This window comes from Anolis carolinensis, chromosome 1 (genome assembly GCF_035594765.1).
Source record: "Anolis carolinensis isolate JA03-04 chromosome 1, rAnoCar3.1.pri, whole genome shotgun sequence".
Classification (NCBI taxonomy): Eukaryota; Metazoa; Chordata; class Lepidosauria; order Squamata; family Dactyloidae; genus Anolis; species Anolis carolinensis.
Window position 1 is genome coordinate 170,015,119 of NC_085841.1, and position 22,055 is coordinate 170,037,173.

At 41.8% G+C, this 22,055-nt stretch overlaps 2 long non-coding RNA genes across 3 annotated transcripts; one reads left to right on the plus strand and one right to left on the minus strand.

The window, feature by feature from the left end:
* Nucleotides 1–570: 570 nt before the first annotated feature.
* On the minus strand, nucleotides 571–5,885 carry LOC134292901 (uncharacterized). 2 transcript variants are annotated; one of them, XR_010000006.1, is made up of 4 exons: nucleotides 5,837–5,885; nucleotides 5,639–5,738; nucleotides 2,151–2,326; nucleotides 571–770 (listed from the first exon to the last, which is right to left on the minus strand). It is a non-coding gene; the product is annotated as an uncharacterized LOC134292901 (long non-coding RNA). The 2 variants fall into 2 exon arrangements; XR_010000005.1 differs by lacking the exon at nucleotides 5,837–5,885 and having other exon boundaries at nucleotides 5,639–5,783.
* Nucleotides 5,822–10,006, plus strand: LOC134292902 (uncharacterized). Its single transcript, XR_010000007.1, has 2 exons — nucleotides 5,822–6,007; nucleotides 9,754–10,006. It is a non-coding gene; the product is annotated as an uncharacterized LOC134292902 (long non-coding RNA).
* Nucleotides 10,007–22,055: the final 12,049 nt, after the last annotated feature.

Genomic DNA, 22,055 nt, shown 5'->3' on the forward strand with positions numbered 1-22,055 from the left:
TATCAAGGGTTTCAGATGACACATTATTATTGTACTCGAAAGTCAATATTTGCTAATCATGTTAGTACAGGAACTCTTCCAGGTCTACAATTCATGGATTGCAAAGACATTTAAGATTAATTAAACCTATTTCTTCTCTCATTCCCCCTGTGCGCACAGCTCTCCCTCTTCCCCCTGCCTCTCTGTCGGAATGGACAAATCAATGTCACCATAAGAGAATCCTGAACAGTTGACAGCTTCATGCTGAAGAGCTATTGAAGTTCTTAACTCTTATTTTTATAGACATTGCTCTAGTTACTTAATGCTGGAATGTAGGAGGCACCAGACGTGCTGCCATTTCCATTAAAGTTAATGAAAAATCAGCATGTCTCAGTTTCCTTTCTATTGCATCCCATTGCAATATTGGACTGATAAGAAGCAATTTCTGGGTTTACAATTTAATCTTGACTGCTCACAGCTACTCCTCTGATTAAAAGTGTTTGGAAATGATCTTTTTAGTCAGGGAAGAGGAGGTTAAAGATTTCATGATTTATATATTTTACTAAACAACACAGGGACATCTGAACCATATGATATACATCCCTTTTTTAATGATTCCAAGCTGTTGATAAATTTGGGGCTCATAAAACAAAAGATTAATTGCATTTCCCAGAGCCAGACATAATTTGCACAGGTGAAACTCAAGCTTCCATATGCAGTCGTGCCAATAATTTGCAGCCAGGATTTTCAGCACTTTATGTTTCCAGCCATTACTTGCCCAGGAGCAGTACCTATGAAAAGGAGATCCAAACAATGTGATGGACTTTGGAATGGTTGTCACATGAACACATAGTCTCCTGAGTGTCTATTTTACTAGACGTCGAATTGATAACTCCATACATTTGTGGATGTGCCATGTCCTTTTTGCATCCTTTCTTACTTTAACCTCTTTCAATATGCCACATCTATGAAGATTTTAAAAAGCAATTGGTCATAGTTACACCACCAAATCCCCCTCCAAATACCATTATAGCTTCAATTTTAAAATAGCTCTTTAAATTCTATTTCAGATGGTACATTTTATGATTTTTTTTAAAAAAAGTACAACACACAAATTTCTGTTCCTTTCATACTCTTTCCTTGGAGCAGAGTATGTGGCAGTAGCATATTCCTTGTGTGATATTCCTGCTCCACCATGTAATATGCAACTGTTAAAGGAGCTTTAAACATATCCATTGCACCAGAAAAAGAATAATATTAGGCCCCATGATAACACAATGTAGTTACATGTTTCTTACTGGACAAAAATGAATTGCACATAATTGCCCTCCATCTCTGCCCATTTGCATATACTGACATGTAGTAATCATACATATACTGTACACAGGAGTTGCTCATAAGCCACCCTTATGTACGCATGCACTCACACAGACACTTACAATCTGTCATTCACAAATTCTGGAGGAGGGGGAGCACATTAACCCTTCTTCCATTACAAATGTTATCCTTATCTTCACAAAAATAGTGAGTGGACTTTATTGCATGAGGCTGAGAAACTAGTATTACACATGGACCATCGGTTTTGATGACAGTCCCTACCACACAATGCTGTACACATAATGCTGCCATTCTGCCTTCTCACTGTGATTATCCCATCCTTCAGTATTGATGGGTAAAACCCTTCAATCTATCTATATATATAAAAGAGTGATGGCATCACAGCGACCCACAAAACAACAAAACTACAGGCCCCCCAACCTTGAAATTTGACAACACAACCCATCATCCTTGGCTCTAGGTTGATACAATAAAAAGAAAAGAAAAATAAAGTCCTAATTACAGGGAGAGGAATAATTGCTTTTATCCAATTGCTGCCAGTTAGAAGGCTAAGTTCCTCCAACTTGGTCTCCTAGCAACCCAATAAAAAATAATAAAAAACACTAAAAAATTGATACAATAAAATACTATAATAACAGAAAATAACTAAAAATAATACAAGAAAATAATAAAATATAATAAATAAAAATATAACTTACAATAAAATTAATTAAAAAAATGCAAATAACATCAAATAAAAATTACACAACAATTTTTAACCAATACCACCACCACTTTGCCACAGCAACGCGTGGCCGGGCACAGCTAGTAGCTCTCTATAATAGTTCCATCACCTGTTGTGATTAATCTGTTCCACTTCTGTGCTGATATGCCCAGCAGTAAAGTGATGTCAGAAGGTAGAATCTTCTCATCTTCCCCTTGCTATTCCAGAGCTATCTGCTTAGTTTTAAAATGTGTTTTATAGTTATATTTCTCTTTCCTTTTTTGAAGTTGAATGTTAGGGATTGCTCTAAAATGAAAAAAAATATGGAACAGGAAAAATATGAGGTGGGGTTATGAGGATATGCAGACAAATGATTGTGACACCACAAATTGTCAAATATATTCACTTGTTATTGAAGAGATATACAATATCAAAGGTGCCTAACCTGATTTGTATCTACTACCAGTGCAACTGCAGTGGAATAGTAGGTTCATGCAATAAAATCCAGTGTATCCTCAGCAGAAACACAAAGTCTCATTCTGTAGGTCTAGAAAGCAATGGAACTACCAATGAAGGGGTGCAGGGCTCAATATCACCTGCCTCCTCACAGTGGACAGTGGAAGGGAGTGATATTTGAATATCTGATTGAGGCCCCTTCTACACTGCCATATAGTTCAGATTATCAAAGCAGATAATCCACATTATCTGCTTTGAACTGGATGATATGAGTCTACACTGCCATATAATCCAGTTCAAATCAGATAATCTGGCATTTATATGGCAGTGTAGAAAAGGCCTTACACTCTGAACCACTCTTATATACACACTTTTTTTTAATTCTTCTACCATTGCCTTCTTTTCTCCCATCACAGTGCATCTTTAAGCTTTGTGGAGCTTCAAAATATTACAAACATGTGGCTTGTAAATTTGAGATAAAAGCAAAATGTATGAGTTTCAAGGTGAGAAGACAATTTTATGCAGTTCAACCAAAAAAAATTAAAGTTCTTTATGAGAGGATAATTCTTTTTGGATTTATAGTTGGAGAATCGGAACACTGTGGCCCCTTCCACACAGCTAAATAAAACCCCACATTTTCTGCTTTGAACTGGGATATATGGCAGTCAGGGCCGGCCCGAGAAAATTTTAAATATTAAGCGGGGGGGGGGGGGGGAATTGCGCACACTGTAGTCTGCACACTTCCAAAGAAGCCTGTGCTTTCTGCGGCCATTGTCTACATGTTTTCCAAGTACCTACCAGAAGAACAGGGAGACAACCCCCACTCTCTCCCCAAACCCCTTTAAAAAGCATTAAAAAAAGAAAATTACTTACGGGTCCGACATTTCCATTCTGCCAGCTCTCTCCTGGGGCTTAGGAATGATGTTCCAGGAGAAGGGGGGAGGAGGAAAATTGCGTCATTACTAAGTGCCAGGAAACGGCCAACAGAAAGGAAATGTCGGCCCTATAATTTTCTTTTTAAAACACTTTTTACAGGGGTTTGGGGAGGGGATTAGAGCCCTCTTGCATTTCCTGGGTCTGATTCACCTGGGAAAACATGAGACGGCTGTGCAGACGGCCGCTACAGAAGTCACAGGACTTCTGATTGGCCAGTCCAGACAGCAGCCATAGTGGGTTTGCTCCGCACCTTCCAAGAAGGCACGGAACAAACCCACTAACAAATAATTTTGCCACAAAGCAAAGTTTTCCTGCTTTGTGACGAATGCAATTGCTTTTCTGTGGGATGTCATCTGGACACCCCACGTTTAAATGTGGAAGCTCTCACATTTAAAGAGCTGTCTGGATGCACCCCCCAGTTCAAAGCAGATACTGTGGGATTTTTTGCCTTTATATTCTGAGTTATATGGTTGTGTGGAAGGGCCCTGTATTACAAAGCAGTAATGAACAAAAACCATGTAGTGGACAGTTAGTTGATTGATTCACTACAATCCATTCAGTCTATAAGAAGATAATAGATCATTGAGACAGTATACCTTATAGGTATCAGCTCTACTCTGAGCTTGGAAGCTAAACAGGGTCAGACCTTGTTAGTACTTAGATGGGAAACCACAGATGAATAGCAGGTGCTGTAGGCTTTATTTCAGAAGAAGAAACTGGCAGAACCACCTCTGAATGCTCCTTGCCTTAAAAACCCTCATAAAATGCACAGGTCACCATAAGACAAACAGGCAACTTGAAGCCACGTATATACACAATAGGCAATTGATTATCCATCCCTACAGGTGCAACATGGTAACACCTCAAGCTGATCCTTTGAACCTTTGGAGTTCCACTTTGGAACTCCCATGGAATTAACATCAAGTCAGTGTGATTCGTCAACTTTCCTATTTTTTGACATCTGAACACATAGCCATCAGGAAAAGCATTCAAAAGACTTTTTAATCGTCATTAGCTTAATAAAGGTATTGCCTAAATTTGCTTTCTGGATAAAAACTTGTTTTGCAATCAGTGTTAAGAAGAATCTGCCCCATCTTAATAAAACAAAACAAAACAACCATCCTTGATTTAGCAGAAGTTGAAGTTCTTCCTTTGAATAGTAGCTTGAAATATATCATCAGAGAGCTAAAAACTCCTTTATTTTGGTTTCTCTTGATTTTTCTTAAAGAACATCTGTGTGTGGTGCTTGGCTTAATCATCAGGATCTTATATGAATTTGCCTCCTGCATTCCTTTCTAGAGATGCACCTTGTATTAGCCCCTTTCCATTAATCAGGGGATTCCATGCTTTCCTGCTTCAGACATTCCAGAGAGATTTCAAGATATCTTCCAGCCATTAGCTCCATTAGCATACATCCGCTGGCCATCTTAAGTCATTAACATTCTTTCACCCAGATCCTGACCAAGAACTGTTGTAAGGTAGAACTTGCAATGAGCATAATCTCAAAGTGAGAAATACTGATTATAACAAAATAGCTTGGCATATTAGTAATTCTTCATATAATTATTCATCTTTATATCATTTCTCCTCTGCCTCTACACCTTACTTGCATTTGATATTTTTATCTGGTTGATTTTGTCAATAAGATTGCAAAGATTTATTCTTCATGGTTACTATAACCTTAACCCTCCATACTGTCTTTTCAAATGGATCACCTCTGCTTAAGATAACAGAGTAAGAGAAGGAAAAACAATAAAATAAGACACAAGAAAGGTTTCCCATTATCGCCAGCTGTCAGAGGTTTTCAGTTGTAAAGTGTTGTTCCTGCTTTGGAATTATGACATGATCACAGGAACATCTCCTTCCAGTTGCCAAACATTGGAAGTTACCTTATAGAGATTGATGCAACTGGTCCACCTAGCCTAATATTGTGAAATCTGAGCAGTGGATCTCCAGAGTTTCAGGTAGGATTTTTCTTTAGACCAACTTGGAAAATCCTGATATTTCATAGTGACCTCTCAGCCAATAATTAGCCCCAGTATAGCCCTGCTTAGATTTTGAACTCAATCAGGATTGAGTATGTTGGAAATGACAGTGAAACACAAATATCAGATTTAAGTAAACTTGAAGGACGTTTATCTCATGAACTCACTTTTCCAATATCACACCAGTAGCATTATTGTTGATAGAGGAGATAAGTATAAAGATACAGCCAATGCTGTTTACCTGAAGGAGAGAGCGTGCCTGTTGTTGGCATTGTAAACTCTAGCAGATGTTACCAATCTGAAGTATAAAGATGAGTCATTGTGATCATACCCAATGCTATCTACCTGAAGGAGAGAGAGAGAAAGCATTGTAAACTTAGTATAATGCTGCCTACAAAAAGGAGAGAAACAGGCCATTGTGACCTCTGGCTAATGTCACCTACCTGATGGAAAGATATAGGCCATTGTGACCTCCAGCTGATGCTGCCTACCTAAAGAAGGGACACAAGCCATTATGAAATCTGACTAATGCTGCCCAACTGAAGGAGGGGCACAAGCTATTATGATGTCTAGCTGATGCTGCCTAACTGATGGAAAGACACAAACCACGGTAAACATACTTTGATCATTCCTACCTGAAGGCTAGTAACTGTATAATCAGAAATTTCATTTCCCTGAGAGTCTCTGTATACAAAGGAGCTGGGTTAATAAAGGATCAGAGATGACATTTGGAAGTGATCATGCCAATATCTCTGGTTAGATTTTGATTCCACTTATTGACCAGGACCATCAGTAATATCCGCCATAGAACCTTCTAACGCCTCCTGGAATCTCAAAGGATCCATTAGTATTTGAGGGCAGATCATTTTAATAGATCCTCCACCCCTACAGGGGTAGGTTGCAGCTGTGATACTAGCTTTGATCAGAAAGTGATCTGTCCATGACAACACAGAAGTATTTTTCGCCTCTGCCCACAGATCCGTATGTTCCAAACTGAAGATTGCATCAAGAATATAACCTGCTGAGTGCATAGGTCTGGAAACCAATTGAGATAGGCCCATGTTTGCCATGGATGTCATAGCACACCAATTGAAAAATGATCTTGCAAATTTAAAGTGCTTTCTTATTTTTCCTCCATTCTGTCTTCCTTCCTTCTCCTTGCTCTTCTTCCAGTAGATTCTTCTTGTTGTTGGTTGCCTCCTCCTAATTGTTGGTATATTTCTGTTTTCCCTTTTCTACATGAAGCAGGAATTTGTACTTGTGTTCAAAGCACAACACATCACTTAATTAAATTTTGCTCCCGATCCTTCATCTGCCCAAGACTGTATGGACCTTTAAGATATTTACTGAAAAGATAACTTTAAGCAAAAGGTGATGCAGTCAATTGCTATACACCCACTAAAATGAAAAAGTTTAAGATACATTATCTCCTCCTGATTTTGCTTGTTTTTGTTGGCAACTCAAGGTGATCCTATCACAGAGTTTTCCTGGCAAGATTTGATCAGAGAGGATCTGCCATTGCCTTCCTTTGAGACTGACTGAGTGGGTTTCCATGGCTGCACCCTGGTCTCCCAGTGTCCCAGTTCCTATTCAAATCACTACACCACACTGGCTCTCTTAGGTCCCTTTCACACAGCTGTATAAAATCCAAAGATAATTGGATTATATGGCAGTATAGACTGAGATAACCCAGTTCAAAGCAAGTATTGTGGATTACCTGCCTTGATATTCTGGGTTATATGACTGTGTGGAAGGACCCTCATATGTTCTCTCTGGTGCGTATCCAATTTCAAACATGGACTAGTGTCTTTGACAGTACTCTATTATTTATTTTATTTTCTTCTATCATTTATGCCTCTCATCAATAGAATTTCATGGTCCACATGTATTAACTATATAGTTTCTTTTTCATGTACATAAACTAATTTCTTTGCTAAATAAAATGTTCTTCTCATATTCTGTGTCCAACTGTTCCAAATTGGCAGGAACATTTCCTTGTCAAATACTTTGTTGTCCTCCCTTTTTGCCATGATTCCAGTCTGGTGTTTTTGAGACACCAGAGCACTTCCATGCCATGAGTTCAACCAGGTGGAAGAATGCAAAACATTAGGAGGCCCAGCATGAGAAAAGATTGGTAAACTGGGACTAGCCTGGGAATAGACTAAGAACCAGCTTAGGCTGGACCTGGAGGAGGCTTCCTGAAGAATTTCCATGAACTGAAAGGGTGGGCTTTCAGGAGGGTATTGAACTGAAAGGTTGCCCACATTTTCTTTAGTCATAACTTTGCTGTAGTGTAGTAACCTGGCATTAAAGATATTTCCAATAATCTCTTGTGGGTGCGTTTGGCTGCTATCAAGGTTCTGCCAACATCACATTTTTGGTTGCTTTTAAAATGTCCAAATTTGACCCATATATCCCTCCTTTGTTCTTGGCTTCAGTTTCTGCAAACTGAATCCAAAGGACAAAAGTAGATTGTACCCTATTAACTCAGTGAGGGCAATATCTTATCCTTCTCAGTTGGCTTAGACAAAAACAAATGGTTGTCACTCTTCCCTAGCTGATATGTCCTCATCAAGAACTTTTGTATCTTGTCCACGTTCTGATTTGCTTAGACAGAAGCGTCCCAATTTTCAGCAATGGGAGAGGATGTTCATATTAATTATCTTCCAATTTTTGATGTAGATCCCTCGTCGTATTTGATTATAGGTAAAGGTAAAGGATAAAGTTTTCTCCTGACGTTAAGTCTAGTCATGTCCGACTCTGGGGGTTGGTGCTCCATTTCTAAGCCAAAATGCTGACGTTGTCCGTAGGCACCTCAGAGGTCATGTGGCCAACATGACTACATGGAGCGTCATTACCTTCCTGCGGGAGCGGTACCTATTGATCTACTCACATTGGTATGTTTTAGAACTTCTATGTTGGCAGAAGCTGGGGTTAACAGCAGAAGCTAACCCCATTCCCAGATTCGAACTGCCAACCTTTCAGTCAGCAAGTTCAGGAGCTCAGCAGTTTAACCCACTGTGCCATCAGGGGCTCCCAATTTGCTTATAGGCACTATTATTTAGCCCAACTAAAAGGATTGTTAGATGAGGAATAGGTGTGGAGCAGCGGAATGCTGGTGTGAAAGACCAACATCTTTTCTGTTTTCTGTGCAACCATTTGGTATGGCTTTTCATGGTTGAAGTTAGAGTGGTATGAAAATGGAGCTTTAGTATTTGATCAGTGATATTTATTTCATTTTAAATAGTTGTTTTCATCTAGCGCACAGCCAGACATTTTGTGGTATTGGCAGGCAAAGGGTATATTTGAAAGAGCGTCATAACCCAGTGTGAACAGAAAAAGCCTAAATGCCAGTGGGCGGTGTCACTGAAATTTATATTTCCTGGCTCCAAAATGTTAATTTTGGCAGCTCAGCTCAAATACAAGGCAAACGCTACAGCCCCAGAATTTTTTCCAGTCTTCATAGCCCTTCCTCATCCCCCTTAATCCCCACTTACCTTTGTCCTCTAGCACGGAAATAGGAGAATTCTCATTAAACCTTCTTCTTGGCTTCCCCATCTACTTGATAAGGACAGTAAGAAAAACTACATTTCCCAGTTTGCCTGGCATGATGCCTGGGAACACATCGGGATGCAGAGAGGGGAAGTGATAATAAAACCTCCCAAAATTATGCTATAAATCTTTTTTCCTCTTTCATTGGCAAGTACATCTAATGGAAATGACTTAAGTCATCTTTTTGGTCACTATTCATACAGCCTCTGCCCTCTTTGGTCAGAACACAGGAAGGTGGGAACAGTATTATTGTAATTTTTTCTTAAAACTCATATACAGAAAACTAACTGTTAGCAAAGGTAGCAATTGCTTTGGGCAATGGATTCAAAAGAGGTGAGTGACCAAAAGAAAAGAGGTGAACAAGGAGATATAATTCTGACATTAGTACCCATGGGGAAAAATTATGTATATTGCCCCCTAAATTCATATTGACATCAAGGTACAGCCTTAATACATCTAAAAGTTACTAGCTGAATGCAATGTCATGTTGATGGTTTCTGAAGGTGCTTACAGTGTGGAAGTAACATTACATTAATTAGAATAATGGATAGATAACACTGGCTTTAAAAAACAAACCATGAATGTGAACCACTCTAAGTTAAGATTAAATATTCACTTGAAAAGGACAAGTGTTGAAATAAGTAAGCATAACGATGACATAACATCATAAATTCATTCAGATTTTTAAGGACTGGGATTTGTGTTGGAAGTCTACAGGTTCTTTCATCCCTGTGAGGCTTGATTCAGATTTTCTTTCATAATAATAATAAAACTTTATTTATACCCCACCACCATCTCCCATAGGGGCTCGGAGCCTGATCAGGAATCTACATCATATGGGAATGGGCAGTGTGAACAGAGGCAGAAAAGAAGTGCAGACATCGACCTTCCTAACTTGAGCAGAAAGAAAGGATGGAAATGGTTATATCCGATAGCATGACCATCACAACTCTGAGAGCTCTGGTTACTCAGTCATGCTGACATTTGCATTCTAAAATTGATCATATTTTATATAATTTCAGGGAATTCAAATGTGAATAAACTGCTTCAAACTGAATTTGTTTCCAAATGATACTGTTCATTATTAGATACTAGCTTGAGGACCCAGGAGTGTGTGGGTTATTAGAAGAAGGCATTTTTGTAGGTAATATTAGTTAAGTTTGATCCATATCAGTCATTGGCTGGATTCAGTGCTGTCTGGATAAGGGTGAACTACAACTCCCAGATTCCCAGGACAATTATCCCCAAACCCTGACAGAATTCACAGTTGGCCATGTTGGGTCTGTACACCAAGTTTGCTCCAGATCCATAATCAGCTGGGTTCAGGACTCTCTGGATAAGGGTGAACTACAACTCCCAAAATGTAGGTCCATTCCCACTAACCGCTGCAGTATGTTCAGTTGGTCATGTGCCAAGTTTGGTCCTAGTCCAATGTCGGTGGGGGTCACAGTATCAGTGAAGGTACTGCAAGTCTCATTACCCATGACAAGTTTGGTCCAGATCAATTGTTGGTTGGGTTAACAGTGCTCTCTGGCTGTAGGTGAACTACAATTCTTGTAAATCATGGTGAATTCTCCCCCAAACCTCTTGTTCAGTTGCTGATCAATTCCTCTGTTAACTGTGTTCCATAGGAAAGGGTAGGAAAGGGTTAAGGTGGAGATAGTGGGTGGAGTCATGCAAACAAAGGAACCCTGAGATGTCCATTCTGGAGGAAAAACAGAATATCTAGGATGAAATGGTCCCCACATAAAAGCCTTCACTTGGGTGGGGGCAGAATAGTGTTTTTGGAGGACACTGGCAGGGTGTGGGCGACATGTTAATGGTGCTCTCAGGGAGGGCATTGGTGTCTGCTGCTCAGTGGGAGCTGTAGCCTATTTGTGGCTACAGTGGGAGGCCTCTGCCACATACTCTGTCACATACACATTTTTCACTTTTATTATGCTTTCTCAGTTGAAAAGTTAGTTTCACTTCTGGGTTCACTTCTGAAATTCTATGCAGACTTGAAAAAAATACAAATATGCCCCATAATATTAAGAGAAGGCAACAGGAACACACACTCATTTGTTTGTCCACGTTCATGTTGCCACCATTTAATAATAGGTTGTAACTATTTGTAGTCAGTGGAATTTGTAGATCCAGAGGGCCCAAAGTATATAAATTACATTGTGCTACTTTTTATGTCTTCATGAATTGCACAACTATTAAATACAGCAACAAGAAGAACATTTCCTACCAGCTGACTTTAAAAAACCCCACATGCACTATGCTCAAAATGTAGTTTGACAAAGAAACAGATCAAGAAAAAATAATTAATTATCTTCAATAAAGAAAAGGAGAAAAAAGCAAGACAAAATCCTCATGTGAGTTATTATGTCAATATATGAGAATGCCATTCATATTAAAAAAAAGTCACTCAACTATCATTCTGTTCATGTCAAAAATTACTACACTGCAAAGGAAATGGAGATGAGGGCTTAAGCAAACAGTCATAAATTAATTTATAATGAAACATGACACTCATAATTCAATGTGGAATGTATTTAAAATTGTGCTTACTAGTTATATAGATCTTTCCCTTTGCCCAAAGGAATATGTGACACAGTGCAATGTCAGCTATGGAAATACCATACTTCTTGTGAGTACATGTCAGCTCACCACAGCCGCTCCTGAATGAACACACGAGACTCTCTGTGTTATCACCAGAAACTTTTACTGTAGGAAACATGAACATCAAAAAAGCCAAGAATGGGAGGCTCCGGCCAACCATCCTTTATATACCCTCCCCCTCATTTGAAAAGTCTCTTCCCGCTCAGCAAAACCCCGCGCAAATTCCCCGCCAAGTCCAGCAGCCGTTTCTTCTCCGAGTCCTGAGCCGCAGGTGTCTTATCAATGTCAGTGACCCTGAAACTCAGAGCCACATCCAGGCTCTAGTAGCAGGGTTCTGACATGGCGTCCTCCTCCCCTTCGTCCTGGAAGGAAAAGATTAAACACAACTATTGTTCTCCGCTGTCCAGAGTTCCTTTATACTTTTTTAACAGGCTGCAGTGGAATACCGGGTGTACCTTTCCTAGGTCCTTGGGTAGCCTCAGCTCATAGGTCACTTCGTTTATTCTTTTTGCTACCCTGAACGGCCCTATATAGCGTGGAGCCAATTTTTTAGATGGGAACCCCAATTTCAGGTTTTTTGTGCTCAGCCAAACCAGATCCCCTTCGCCCAATTTGTCCCCCTCTCGGCGCCTACGATCGGCAAAGAGCTTGTACTTCTTTTGTGTTTCCCGCAATGCCTCCACCACGGTCTGCCACCCTTGCTTAATTTTGGCCGGCCATTCCTCGTCGGTCTGGCCCTCTCCTTCCTTCCACTCGGGTAGCCTGGGGAAAGGTGCCACCTCCTGTCCGTATACTATTTCGAATGGGGCACGACCTGTGGCCGAATGTACGGCCCCGTTAAAAGCCATCTCAGCAAACGGTAGAAGGTCCGCCCAATCATCCTGTCTATAATTGGTGTACATCCTCAAGAATTGGCACAGTGTTTGTTGGGTGCGTTCGACTCCCCCGTTGGTTGCGGGATGAAAAGCCGAGCTCAGGTTCCTTTCTGCTCCTAACAGCTGTAAGAATTTTCCCCAAAATTTTGCAGTAAATTGGACTCCCCGGTCGCTAATTATTTTGTCGGGACACCCATGTAGGCGATATACATGCTTCACATACAAATCAGCAAGTTTTTCAGCTGAGGGGAGTTTCGGCAGGGCCACAAAGTGTGCCTGTTTTGAGAATAGGTCCAATATTGTCCAAATGTATCTGTGGCCTCTGCTGGGGGGTAGTTCGCCTACAAAATCCATGGCCACGCATTCCCATGGCCTCATGGGCTCCACCACCTTCTGCAATGGCCCCTGGGGCTTCCCCGGTGGTGTTTTTCCCTCTGCACATAATTCACACTGCGTGACGTACCCCCTGGCGTCTTTCCTCATTCCGGGCCACCAGCATTGTTTGGCCAACAGTTTAATAGTCCTGGTGGGGCCTAGATGACCCGCACCCTTGTTATCGTGGCACTTCCTTAACATTTCTCGTCTTAAACATTCAGGAATATACAATTTCTTATTTACAAACACCAAATCCCCACACAATTCTCCCTTTTCCTTGTTAGTTTGTAACCATTTGTCCATTCCATACGCTCGCTTCAACTCTTCCTCCCATATTTCTCCTCCCCCCGTGGAAATGGCAGTACGTTTGTTTTCTTTGGCCGCTTGTGCTCGAGTTAGTACTGCCAGGCCCCACTGCTTATCTAGGAACAGGCTCCCTTCAGATTCCTGAATTCCTCCCCCGTGCTGAGGCATCCGAGAGAGAGCGTCAGCGAGTATGTTATGTTTCCCCTGGAAGAATCTGAGTCTGAAATCAAAACGGCTGAAATATTGGGCCCATCTAATTTGCTTCGCCGATAGTTTACGAGGGGATCTTAGATACTGTAAATTTCTATGATCAGTCCACACCTCAAACGGTGTTCCACTTCCTTCCAGAAAGTGTCTCCAGCACTCTAGTGCTTTTAGAATCGCTAAGGCTTCTCTCTCCCAAATCGGCCAGTTTTTTTCTGTATCGCTAAACTTTTTTGACAGATAGCCACATGGCTTCAGGTTCCCCCCCTCGTCTTTCTGCAGCAGAACTGCCCCATATGCCCGGTCTGACGCATCGCAATGTAGTACAAAGGCCTTAGACATATCAGGGTGCTGTAGGACAGGTTCCTCAGTAAAACGCTTTTTAAGGGCTTCGAAAGCTTCCTGGCATTCTATTGTCCATGTCAGTTTGGCCCCTGGGGCCTTCACTTTGGCTGTTTCTCCCCTGCCTTTAGTTTTTAACAAATCCGTTAATGGCAAAGTGAGGCGCGCAAAGTCCTTGATAAATGTTCTATAGAAGTTTGCGAACCCTAGGAAGGATTGCAGCTGCTTCCGTGTTTTGGGGGCTTCCCACCCCCTCACGTCTTCCACCTTCGCAGGGTCCATCGCCACTCCCTGGGAGGAAATCCTATACCCCAGAAAGTCTATCTGGTCTTTATTGAACTCGCACTTGGCAAGCTTCGCATACAGTTTCGCTTCTCTCAACTTTTGTAGGACTTCCCTGACTAGTTCTACGTGTTGTTCCTTAGTTCGAGACATTATCAATATGTCATCTAAAAAAATAAAGACTCCCTTGTACAACAATGGATGCAATACTTCGTTGATTAATTGCATGAACGCGGCCCCTCCCCCGCACAAACCGAAGGGGAGCACACGATAATTGAATAATCCGAATGCGCAGGAGAAGGCCGTCTTCCACCTGTCCTCTGGTTTGATCTGCAATTTATGGTAGGCCTCAATTAAGTCCAATTTAGTGAATATCTGTCCTTCCGATAACTGGGCGATAAAGTCCTTCACTAAGGGTAGGGGGTATTTATTTACAGTACTGATTGCATTTAGGCCCCTGTAGTCAATGCAGAGCCTCAGCGTTTGGTCCTTTTTCCGCCTGAACAACACAGGCGCCCCTAGAGGGGAGTTTGAAGGCTCTATGAAACCCCTCGCTAGGTTTTTATCAATGTATTTTCTCAGTTCCTCCTTTTCCCTAGCTGACATCGGGTATATTTTTGCCTTGGGAAGCTCTGCTCCTGGGACTAGCTCTATTTTCACTTCAACTCTCCGCTTCGGTGGGAAATTGTCTGCTTCCTTCTCATCAAACACGTCCACAAAATCCCGATACTCTGGGGGTAATTTATCTGCCAGTTCTGCTATTCTGATAGAGTCTTCCTCCCCCCTTTTCCCTGGCTCCCTCTCAACTTCCTGGCTCCCTTCTTCCAAATTCATCCTGAAGATCATGCTCTTATCCTCCCAGTTGATTTGCGGGTTGGCCTGCCCCAGCCACGGCATGCCTAGTATAACATTATAGCTGGCTATTTGTGATATCACAAATGACACCTTTCCTTCCCAACTCCCTATCTTACACTTTACACCTTCGGCACTGTACTTAGCTAACGATCCCGATGCTGTGGATCCGTCCAACTGCGAAAAAGCTATTGGGGATTCTAGGTTCGTTCTTTCGCATCCCAATCCCTCGGCTAATTCAGGGGAGATGATGTTCCTGGAACATCCACAATCCACAAATGCTTTGCAGGTTGCTTGTTTGCTGCCATTTTCAAGCTGAATGGGGACCACTATCATAGCTTTGTCCTGACTTACCAACCCCCCCGAGTGGTGCCTCATCGGTGTTTCTTCCTCGGCGCGTTTTCCTGCCACGGCTCTGGGTTTGGGCTGGCCTCCGCCTTCCCCTTTTCTCTGCCAGCACTCGGCAGCCCTGTGGCCCAACCGGCCGCACACGAAGCAGCCACTCCTGCTGGCGCTCACGTTCCCTGTCGGCTCCGTTCTCCTTCCGGCTGGGGTTGATCCCTCCTTCCGGCTCCCCTCTTTCATCTGCGGCCGCTGCTGTAGCCCTCCTCGGTGCCTCCTCGCCTGGGCCAGCGATGTCTCGACGCGCCCCGCCAGCTGAATCCATCCGCGCAGTGTGTCAGGCTCATCACGATGCACCGCCCAGGAGAGGATCTCCCGCCTGAGACCCTCTTTGAAGAGTTCTATCTTTGTTACTGCAGACCATTCCGGCACCTTTTCGGCGAGGCATTGGAACTCCTCCGCATACTCAGATACCGACCTCTGCCCCTGGGAGACGGTCTTCAACTTCTCCCTCGCCCGGATCTGCTCCAGTGGATCTCGGAAACGGGTCTCCAGGGCCCCCATAAAGCGTCGGAGTGACCCCAGACATGGGTCGCGCCGCGCGTGCAGCTGAACGTACCAGCTGGCCGCTCCCCTCTTCAACACTGCACCAATGGCCCGTATCCGGCTGGATTCCGTTCTAAAAGTGTGAGCATTGTCCTCCATATAGCCCCTCACCGTGGTCAGGAAAAAATCCAGTTCAGAGGACTCTCCCCCAAACTCGATCCTTAGTTCCTCTCGTCTCGGTAGGGGTCCCTGTGGTGGCAATCCCCAATTCTCCGCCCGTCGCAAGCCCCCTTGCGGACCAGTGGGCCCCGCTGCTGCTTCTCTTGGCCCCGTGCCACGCCCGGCATTCGCCAGGGGCACCAGGGTCTCAGCTGGGAGCGTAGCTGGGATTCTCGGAGGTTTTTCCCCTTCGTCGTCACTCTCCTCCACCCGCGTCAGGCTTGTTTGGGTCTTGGGCCGGGCGCCGGGCTCCTTTCGCATTTCCCTTCCCTTCGGTGCTGGGAGGTCTGCAAAGCCCTGGCTGCTTCCCACGCTCACGTCCCACATTGAGCCAGCCCGAAGTTCCCTTCCTCTCTCTGGCTCCGCCAAAACCGCCAGGCGCTCCATCGCCCTCGACATCACTGCCAGGGTGGTCTCCATCGCCGACATCCTCTCCTCCAGAAACACCATCCTTTGTGGGCCTGGGGAAGGCGAACCTTCCTCTCCTCCGGTGCTGTCTCCCCGCACCACTCCACGCCTCTGGGTTACCCCATTTGGCTGGGCATAAGCGGTGGATGACGCCAGGGCCGCCAGCTGGTGGAACTCAGCGTCCGGCTCGGGAGTGGCCCTTTCCGACCTTCCTCCTCCTGCGCCCAAGAGCTCTTCATCCTCCACTTGCATGTTACACCTCACCGCTACAGCGGGATGGTGTCCGTATTCTTGGCTTAGTGTCAGCTCACCACAGCCGCTCCTGAATGAACACACGAGACTCTCTGTGTTATCACCAGAAACTTTTACTGTAGGAAACATGAACATCAAAAAAGCCAAGAATGGGAGGCTCCGGCCAACCATCCTTTATATACCCTCCCCCTCATTTGAAAAGTCTCTTCCCGCTCAGCAAAACCCCGCGCAAATTCCCCGCCAAGTCCAGCAGCCGTTTCTTCTCCGAGTCCTGAGCCGCAGGTGTCTTATCAATGTCAGTGACCCTGAAACTCAGAGCCACATCCAGGCTCTAGTAGCAGGGTTCTGACAAGTACATGTGTAATAATTAATTAAAATGATGTAGTTTGTTTTTACTAGTCAGTGACTGCTATAGCAAACATTAGAAAGCAAAAACACAAAATATAAATGTGGCCATTTATAAAGAATTTAGAATGTTCTCATCAGACAATCTTCTTCTTCTTAGGTGATCCCTCGTAGTTCGAGGATGATGGTCCTCCATTTCTTGGAAGATGCCTGTGCGTGATTTTTTTAAATGTGTGGAGGTCGGTGCATGGCCGGTCAACACACAGTCTTCACAGATTGAGGTCCCAGCAGTGGTGTAATTAACACAACGAGAGTGGCTTCTCAATCTGTTGCAGCCTTCTTCCGCCTTCACAGCTTTTGTAACATGTACCATGTTATCCTCCGCCTGCTCTGCCGTTGAGGTCTTAGGGTCTTCGGATTGTTCTTGGTCTGGATCCTCCCCTGTGGCCACTCCTGGGAGTGCATGACTCCAGTGGTTGTGCCCTCAGGTTCATTGGAACACGCAAGCCCCCTCACCACGTCAAGGTGACAATCCATCAGGCAATAGTACACTCCTTGAGAAGGGACCACATGCAATACTCAAGCTGCTTCAAAAGAAACTAACCTGCATCCAAATGCAGAGGACATAATCCCTTTCCTGGGCATGATGAGTGAAGAAGAGGTAGTGAAGTTTAAACATGCTTGGATGGTGCTGGTTGTCTAGATTCATTGCTATCTCTAAAGTTTGTGTTGAGATGCCAACAAACTTTTGTTGCCTTGAGGATGAAATCTGCCATGGAAAAAGACCATTGTGGACCTCTAAATATATTTTGAAACAATTAACAATCATATCATCCTGGATCAGTTACCTGACTTGGAATGTGGGTAGAGATGTAATTCCTTACTAGTTTTCTTCCTAAAGAAATGAATAATTTTGGCCATTTTATTTGCTTATATACCACAGAGCAATCTTCTCTTGTTTCTTGGCAGAAACGTTTGTTTCAGTACATAAAATGTTATTTTTTTCTACAGAAAATAATTCTTATGCAGAAACAGTTGTTTTCTGTGCAGGGTGCTATATATTGTTCATGTAATAGCTGTCTTCATAAACATTGTATGCATGTCACAAATAAAAAAACTAAGCAAGAAATGCTGTTTTTTAATGCAAGAAACTTAATTTTCTGCACAAAAACAGCTATATGAGAAGCCTGAACTACACTGAAAATGGAAGTTTTTGACAACTTTCCTGCAGTAGGAAGAAAAAACTTAAATGTCTTTGGACTCGCTTGCAGGAATGGAATTCATAAACATTTTCATCAATAAATCATGAGTTGGAAAAGTTTATCTGGAATTTAAAACTTGGACAATATGATCTATTCAATAAAGGTATATGCCAAAATGTTTTGATGTTTGCTTCAAAACTATGAAACTGCTTTCTTCTTGTTTATAAACTCATTGAAGCCCAGTTCTTCAAAAACTTACTAATTTCTTGTACTGTATAGCAGGTTTATGCAATCTGGGCCAACTGCAATCCGTTTCAGTGTCCTGGATTTCGGTGGTGGTTCCAATCTGTTTTTTGGGAGCCTCCTGGAGGAAAGAAATTCATTTTTGACAAGGGAAGCCGAAAGAACCATTTTCTATCCAGCTCATTATGGTGGGGTGACTTCCCAGGCTCCCCTTCCCGTTGTTTTAGACATTTTTTGTCCTTATATCCTTCATTAAGACATTAATGTCGGGTTTAATGCTACTCTAGAGGAGATAGGCACACATGGCACTTTCTCCCTCCCTGCACAGCATGCTTCCAAGGCATTTTAAGGAGTCTTGAATTCCCATGTTCCAGGGCAGGGAAGGAACAGCAATATATCCTACACTCGGCTTCCAACAAACCCTTTTTTCTCTTGATTTGATAATTTAATCAATCTCTTCTTTTATCAAAGTATTTAACCCACTGCTGCGGACCTGCTTTTACAAAAGAACACCTAAGCTACTCACACTTAAATGCATCCTCCATACTTTGATCTTGCCTCCCCCCCACCACCACCTTACACTTTTCCTTCTAATGGCTGCCTCCCTCCTGCACTCCACTTGTAACTGGAGGCAGCCGGTTTTGCTGTTATGGCCAACCAAACAAGCCGGACCAGCCAGATTGGCTGAAGAAAACAGCTAAAAACATATTCGAGCTCAAGGCTACTGTATAGGAATGTTTTCAATTATTTGTTGTAACTAATCTATATATATAAAAGAGTGATGGCATCAGGGCAGCGGACAAAACAACAAAAGTAAACACCCCACAACCTCGAAAATTGACATCACAACCCCTCATCCATGCCTCTAGGTTGATACAACAAAAAGAAAAGAAAAATAAATTCCTAATTAGAGGGAGAGGAATAATAGTTTTTATCCAATTGCTGCCAGTTACAAGGCTAAGCTCCACCCACTTGGTCTCCTAGCAACCCACTCAGCCCAGTGTTAATAAAATAATGATAAAAAAATAAATACAAATAATACAATAAAAAATTATAAAAAACACTAAAATAATTAATACAATAAAATACTATAAAAATGACTAAAAATAATACAACAAAATAATAAAATATAATAAATAAAAAAGATAAGTGACAATAAAATTAATTTAAAAAAATACAAATAACGTCAAATAAAAATTCCACAACAAGTTTTAACCAATACCACCACCACTTTGCCACAGCAACGCGTGGCCGGGCACAGCTAGTTCTTAATAAAACCAGATAGATAAAATATGTCCAGCATTCAAATGTATAATTCTTAAAAAGAAGGTCACATATAATGTAATCCCTTTAAGTTCAAGACTGTATAGATTAATTCATAAATATTTTAAAATTTGGCCTTGAAGAAATGTTTTAAACAAGTAACTTTTTCTAAGATTCCTGCATTTCATGCAGACTTTGCTATGCTTTGCACATTTCACTTTATTGTTTTCCAAGCACTAGTTGCTTTATCAAGAGCTACATGGCATTTTTATTTCATGAAAATATTAATAATCTTGATGTAGGAAAAGTATCCACTCTAGCATTATCACACATACAAATATAAAACGGAGGCCTCTACAAACATTGTGACTTTCAAATGTAACAGAAATAAAATGAAGCCAGCTTTCCACACTTGCTTAAAGCAGGCCTAGCTAAATCCTGTGTGTTTACGTAAATATACATGTTAGGGTTCAACGGAATTTATTCCTAGATTAACATTACACCATGTGATTCCTTTTCCAAGTTCTTTGCTGAAAACAAGAAAATGAACTGAAAATTCAATAGTTCTCTGAAAGAATCTGCAGCAGAATTGGACAGTGTGCTCTCAGTATTTCTGTTGTTTTTTCGCATGTGCATAGCATGATCTTAGACATGTCTAGCCCCTTTGGATATCTATAGTTTTGATTGCTTTTTGGCCAAGAGCTTAAGACTGGCAACACTTTGGGAACCATGACATATAGGAATTGTCTATACTTAACTCATCCTCTCCAGTCTTTATTCATATAAATGCAACAGCTGCAGATGTGCTGACCTTCAGATGAACTGACCTTAATCCTTGGCATTTTTCTTGGTATTTGGACCATAAAGACCTGACTACCTGAAAATCCCAGGTATAAGATCTCAGATATTTCTTATCTTGAATGTTGCTAAGCTCAGATATTCTTATCTGAAAAGTAAACATAAGATAAGTTTGCCAAAGCAACTTTTAATGATTTCTTGGTAATATGCATATATCTACCTAAACTATCTTCTCAGATCCTTCTCCAGATGCTGAATGACATGAGGCAGGAATCTACCAGAGACAGAGCTCCAGACAGAGATCTTTTTGTTCTTCCAGATATTTTCATCCTTTAGGTTTTCTAAGAACATTGTGTTAGTATGTTTAAGATCCTTGAACGACTATTGCTTTTTGACTGTCTCTTTTATTGTATCTCAATTAACTTTTATTTTATGTTTTAGTTTACATCATGTTTTACTGTTCTCTTTCTGTATTCTATAACCTCTTTTTTCTTAGTTGTCTAGGGACTCTTCACTCTTGGACAATATAGAATTGTACTTTGTGAGTGAATAAATTTTAAAGGAAGAAGAAATATAAAACACTGGGAATATATATTTTGCTGGCTTAAAAATATATCAAAAATATTTTGATTATATCTTTGCTACGGTGAATGAATAAACAGATTCTTTTGTTTTTAGAAATGAGTGAACGCAAAAGATAGCTTTTCTTTTAGATGATAGGTGGTATGAATATATTACAGATGGTGCAAGTAAGAGACACCAGAAGCTACAATTTGAGCTAGTATTTTTGTTCTATAAACTTCTGATGATGAGACTGCTCAGGTGGGTGAATAGTCCTTTTTTAACAGTATTGATCCACAGTTAAATCTTTGCTGTGTTTTTGAACACTGCATTTTACACTGTCTCAGTTCAAGTCCTTTTACCTTGCAAGATCTCCTTGAGAATACTTTTGTTCTTGTTCTGCAAGAGAAGACATGTCAAGAGTTGTGCAGTCTAAAGTTATTATTCTTCATGGTTTGAAGGTAGCCAGGTTTGTCTGGTTCCACTATATTGTACTGTCAAGTGGACAAAGCTAGTTTATTAATAACCTGCTAGCAGCCCTCAAGGAAGGAAAGGGATAAATGCCTGACCTTTGGAGTGCTGTATGAATGATGTCTACCAAAGTACAGGGAAACAGACACTTGCTTCAAGGAAATTTTGCAAGGTTGCCCTTGGAATGAACCATTTGACATTAAGAGCCAAGCCAGAGATTCCAATGAATGAAGGTATCAGGTATCAGGGTCAGGGAGAGGAAAACAGAGGGGAGGGGAAGGGAGGGGAGAACCTTCCCAAGTAGCACAATTAGCCAGAGAAAATGACCTCGTGTTTTTATAAAACTTAGGGTCATCTACAGTACAGGTCTCAAACAAATAAAATCACAGGGGTAAAGGGAAGGTTAAAAAAATAAAACAGAAAGCCTAAGAAATCGTTGCTTTGCAAATAATACATAACAAGACATGTGGCATGCTTTATTATTCCTACAACAAAGAAATCTATCAAGATGAAAAATGTGATCACACATCTCAGTTCTGCAAGGTGTCTCACATGGCACACTAACCACAGAATAGCCCCCCCCCCAATAGCTTGCATTGCCCCTTTTGTAAAT